Source organism: Rattus norvegicus, chromosome 9, assembly GCF_021556685.1.
Source record: "Rattus norvegicus strain SHRSP/BbbUtx chromosome 9, alternate assembly SHRSP_T2T, whole genome shotgun sequence".
NCBI lineage: Eukaryota > Metazoa > Chordata > Mammalia > Rodentia > Muridae > Rattus > Rattus norvegicus.
This window is the reverse complement of record NC_141542.1, coordinates 129,086,855-129,092,975: the sequence shown is the minus strand read 5'-3', so window position 1 is coordinate 129,092,975 and position 6,121 is coordinate 129,086,855.

Below are 6,121 nucleotides of genomic sequence, written 5' to 3'. Positions count from 1 at the left end.
CTAGGTGAGTGAATCTTTGAAGCACACTCAGTAGCCTATTCCCAATGTGATCAGAACTCTAGCTGGAGGACAGGATGTGCAAAATTGCTCAACTACATGCATTTTACATGACTGTCCTCCTACACAAACGGGAATATTCTGATCTGTAGTTTAGGTGCTAATTAAAGCATCTAGTTAATACACCCTCTTCTTCAAATAGGCCATAGAGCCCTTTGCCATCTCAAATAAATTTCACCTACCTCCTTAAGGAGGGGAGACAAAAATTCTTCTCCCTTTTTTGGGAAGGGTTTTGTATTTTTATTCTTAATACAATTTCCCAGTATCACTATATCCATAATTTAGTTAATGTACTTAAATTTAATTTTCCAATAATGAACAAATTTATAGTAGATCAAGATGACTAGATGGAAGAATATGCATCATACTTCACAGCAGTTTTCAAAAGCAGACTCTGTTAACTGTGAATGTGTGCATCTGAAAGCTGCTCTCCTAATTCACTGATGTTGTTGTAAAAATATAAAAATAAAAAAGCATAGTTGTCTTTTATCCTGCTAGGTCCACACAGCGGTGCCCACGATGTCTGCTAGATATCTTGGTAGAAACACATCCCCACTCCTTGGCGACCCAGTGTCTCTTACTGCCACACTCTTTCCGATACTCAAACCCTCACATAAAAAAACACACAATACAATAATCTTTGACCCAATTGGTAAGATATAATTTCCCACTTAAACATACACAGCCCGGTACCATCCATCCCTTAGGAACTTTGATAACAACCTGTAAATACACAGAGCAGAATCTTAACATCACCTGCCATGGCTTCTCCCCTCTGTCCTGTCTCTTCCTCTCTGTCCTGGTCTCCTCCTCCTCTTTCAAACATCTCTCCCGCCCATCCTTCCTTCTCCTCCAATGACAGGCCTCCTTCTATCCTGTACCTGCCCCTCACCTGTACTTTACAAATTCAATGGGGAGGTGGTTCTGGTGAAGTCACCTGAGTTCTGAGTAGGTGACTAGGCAGCTGTCCTTGAGGCAGTGGAATTAGCATCAAAATACAGATAACTTCAGGGAAAACCACAACTTTCCTGATTCAAAACTACTTGCTGAGCATACACCAGAGATATGACACTTTTTTAAAAAAAAGACTTTATTTCATGTACACAATAAGTACACAATAGCTATCTTCAGACACACCAGAAGAGGGCATCAGATCTCACTACACATGGTTGTGAACCACCATGTGGTTGCTGGAATTTGAACTCAGAAACTCAGGAAGAGCAGTCAGTGCTCTTAACCATTGAGCCATCTCTCCAGACCTGAGAAATGACAGTTTTTAATGTAATGTTTGCTAGTGCAAATTTCATGAAATGACAGTATAATGTGCTTCCTGTGAGGTAGATGGTCAAGAAGCAATACGGAGCAGTAACAACAACACAGTTGACTTAATCTATTCTCAATCCATATAAAATTGTTTAGAAACAGCATAGAACCCAGACACATCTTTCTTACACTGTAAATCAGCTTAGATGTTTTACAATACTCGATAAAATGTTGATTGATGAGAACACATTGAATTACTAGGAAATGATCTCTGCATGCACATCAAGAACCAGAATTTGTTACCTGTTCATCATACAACATTACCAGAGAGAAGCGGCGTGAGACGTCAGAGACCAAGCACAGTTCATGCTTCACATGATGTAAAAGAACACAGGAGGGAAAGCTTTAAGGGAAACCCGTAGGACTTTTCTTTCCCTGCCCATCACTAACAGAGCCAAAGGCACTTGTGTATTCTTCCTATGAACCTTTCAAATTCTGAATACCTTGGAATTAAACATTTTGAAAACTAATAGTCACATAACAGGGATCTCTCTGGAACTGCTTCAATGTGTCAGCAGCAGATCCCATGTTCTGATGTTCTGTTGAATGGCAAGGAGGTGGACATGGAGGTTGGTCTGGAAAGACTGCCATGTGAATCATAAAGATACTCATCTCTACCCTGTCCAATACGAGTCTGCGTTTAAATAAATACTAGTGTTTAAATAAAATAAACACTGTGAGAAGACAGAAGGAAGCACCTTGGAACCCTCTCTTACAGCTTTTCCTCTCTGGGCAAGAATCATTGAATCTGTTAGAGCATCTCCTGGTGTCCTTGTCTGGCTTGAGAGGGCCTTCATGGTGCTTTAAGCTCTAGTCCCTCTTGGTCATTTTGGTGCTTCTTATTGTCTCAAGTGAAATAGACTGTTTAGAATTAATGCCTAGGCTTATTCTATATCCCTACAGTAATGTGCTTCCAGGAGCTAACAGAAGTGGAGGCACGGCTGTACTCTCTGAGTATACTCCTCAATATTGTCATCACCTTACCAATTTCCCAAAGATTAGACAGTTAATTTGTAGCTCAGAGTTCCACATACATGGATTTCTGCTTGAAAAACTTATGCACGACATACACACCTATAACTCAGCCTTCAAGAAGTAGATGTAAGAGGATTTTCAATTCAAGACAACCCTGAGCTACATATGAGATTCTATCTTAATACATCACTGTCCTCATGGGGAATAAAGAAATTGAAAGGAAAAGTAGATATAGAAGGATATAAATGAGACAAAATGAAAGGAGAGAGGAGAAGGAAGAAGAGACTATTTAAAAGATGTTATTTCTGTACCAAACACGCAGAGTCTATCTGCCTGTCACAATTTCCTAATAATTCAAGATGTTTTCTTAGAAGCAACATTGTATTGAATATTGTAAAATATCTAAATTGATTTATGGTGTAAGGAGGGGGTGTCTGGGTCTTATGCTATTACTACACAATTTTACATAAGAGAACTGGCCCTTCCTAGATGTAGTATTGATGAGATGACCTTGAACAAATCCCAAGTATACTGAAAACTGACTGTAACGACACCTTATGGAAATTGTTGAGGTGATAATCAGAATCTAAGGGGAGAGTCATTAATACAGACGAGTCTGGGCCATGTGTGGTTAGACAGGGTCAGTGTGAGGGAGATGGCACGGAGTCAAACAGTGATCACCAAGAGCCTTGTCTCTTCAGTAGCCTGTTCTATGACAAGAATTGTCCAGAGAGAAAAAGGAGGCAGAATCCAGAATAATAACCTTCATTGCTCTCTGCTTTTTTTTTTTTTTTCAGAGCTGGGAACCGAACTCAGGGCCTTTCGTTTGCTAGGCAAGTGCTCTACCACTAAGCTAAATCCCCAACCCAGCTCTCTGCTTTTTAACTTCTCTCTGAAGATATCTGTTGGGAGGCCACCTAGAGGAAGTACATTAAACACCATCTACCATAAACCTGACTGATCCCCTTCACTTCTGTGCACAGCAAGTGCCCATTACTCACAGGCACAATAGTACTTTTCAAAGGAAGACACAGGGAGAAAGGTGGGATCCACTTCTCAGTTTGTCATGGGCCAGCCTATTTCTGGTTTGATGAAGCAAGATTTCTTCTTTTCAAAGCAATAAAACATTTTTTGCTGTGTGCTTAGAAGCAGAACTTTTCCTCACTGTCTTCATTAACTGGAGTTTAGATACGACCACGAATAGAATCCCCATGATGGCACAGTGGCTGTATAAGGACAAGTAGAGAAACCTCACTATCACATCTGCCCTGTCTCACTAGTGATGCCCTCATCATGTTATGATGTAGCAAGAAGGCCCTAATCAGACACTGTTGCTGTGTTCTTTAAACCCCCAGTCTCCACAGTCAAGAGCCCAACAAATCTATTTTCTTTTTAAAAAAATTGACCAGGCTTTGGTCAGAAAGTGAACTAAGATAGTAGTATCTTTTGTTTTGTTTTCTTGTCAACTTGAGTATAGAAACTTTAAGGGATGTAAATATAGATTTAAAGGGTTTATTTAGGGCCAGTGAGATATCTCAGTGGGTTGATGATCTGAGTTTTAGACCCAGAATAGATATGGAGGAAGGAGAGAACTAACTTCTGAACGTTGTCCTCTAGTCTCTGCATGTGCACTGTGGCACTCACATGTGTGCAAGTAGGTACATGCACCCACACGAGTCAATACATATTTTAAAGTTATTTTATTTTGCAATATTTAACTCAAATATATTAATAAATATATTTATTGATTTCTATACTGTATCAAAAACACATGTAATACTGTATTCATTCAGTAATATTTAATTATTCTACTTTGGTTTCCAGTTTTGTATTAGCTTTTCATGTGACTATTGGCTATACATATTTTTATAATTTCTACTGTCAATGTTGAGCCCCTTACAAGCATTCTAAAGTACATGGCTTTTGGTTCTGAACCATTGAAGGCTGTGACCATACCAACTAGAAAACAAGTTCAAACCACAAGCTTCCATTGACTGGGAAATGAGTCAAATCATAAACTTCTCCCTTATGATTGACTAAGAAATACATTTCTTCATTGATCCTATCATAACCTTCAAAATTTGAACAATTACCACTTTCTTAATTGATGTTTAAAGTCGGTGTGCACTGACTTTCAACAGTTCCAACGTATGTTCCTTATACCTACTTATTAACCCTTTCTTAAGTGGATTTCCGTGTTTTGGTTTAAAATGATTTCTGAGGTGGCCTGCTTCTGTTAGCACCCTAAACTGACATTATTGAAGGTGTTTCCAGAAAGACCTATTCTCAAAGCTATTTGGTGTCTACTAATGGACTTAGTGTAGTTCTTTCTGTTTAGAAACACTGTACCCCTGATCTTAAAGAAAAAAACAAAACAAAACAAAACAAAAACAAACCTGCATTAAAACTTAGCCATTGGTAAGCCACTGAGCTGATGTGCAGCAGGGCAGGGCAGAATATGATAGGGGTGAATGGAATTTCCCCTCTGCCCTCTGAAGGTTTGCTGGAATAAAATGATTAAAATAAATTACATGGGAGAAAAATGTGTTAATGCATTACTGTCCTTAAGTACAGCCCAACATGGTTCAGAAGCTTTGGGCCCCGGTCTTTCTAGGGGAAATGAAATACAGAAAATGTCAGGAAAAAGCATGCTGGAGCTTTTCTTGTTGTTGTTGAGCTTTTTTGTTTTTTAGAACAAATAGTAAAAATGATTTATGGCAAGTTGGAAGTTTGAAAGCTATACAATAGTTTGGGATAACATGTATTTACTCTGCAAACTTGGTGGGTAATAAATATTGTGTCCAATGTTGGAGAACCACTCACCCGAGGCTCCATTACTACATCTGATGCAAATCTGACAGAGGCTGAGGTCAGTTAGAGAGACACCGGTTGCACTGTGCCTGTCTTCTAGCTCTTACTTGCTAAATCACAACCTGTATTTTTTTTAAACAGCATTTGTTGTTTGTGATAGTCCTTACCAGGTAATGTGATACAATTTTAAAACATGTGTTCCTTTCTTCAAGAGAAGCATTTTTGGGGCTGGAGAGATGGCTCAGTGGCTAAGAGCACAGACTACCATTGAAGAGGACCAAGGCCTGGTTCCCAGCATCCAGATTGGAAGGTTCACAGCTGCTTCTAACTCCAGCTCCAGGGGACCAGACGCTTCTAGTCTCTGAGGGTGCCCTCACCCTCCCACACATACTAAAAATAAATATTAAAAAAAAGAAAAATCGGGCTGGAGAGATGGCTCAGCGGCTAAGAGCACCTGACTACTCTTCCAGAGATCCTGAGTTCAAATCCCAGCAACCACATGGTGGCTCACAACCATCTGTAAAGAGATTGATGCCCTCTTCTGGTGTATCTGAAGACAGCTACAGTGTACTTACATATAATAAAATAAATAAATCTTTAAAAAATTTTTTAAAAAAAGAACAGGAAAAGCAGTTGTCAGCTTGCCTTAATAGTCCATTTAATGTAATTTTGTTTTTAAAAACAGATAAAAAGGTGGGTTGGATATTAGCAATGCTCAGAGTTAGCAAGATCAAGTGAAAAGCGTGTCATTGAAACAACCCAAAATGTTAACTGCTAGAGTAGTCTTAGTCTCAATCTCTCATCATTCCTAATTCTGTGTGTGTGTGTGGCGGGGGGATCGTGTTTACCGGTGCACACTTATTGTTGTCCCCTATCCTGCATAGGCTCTCTAATAACACTAACACCAGTGACACAAATAGTAACTAATGTTTATTTGGTGTCCATTAGGTGACAG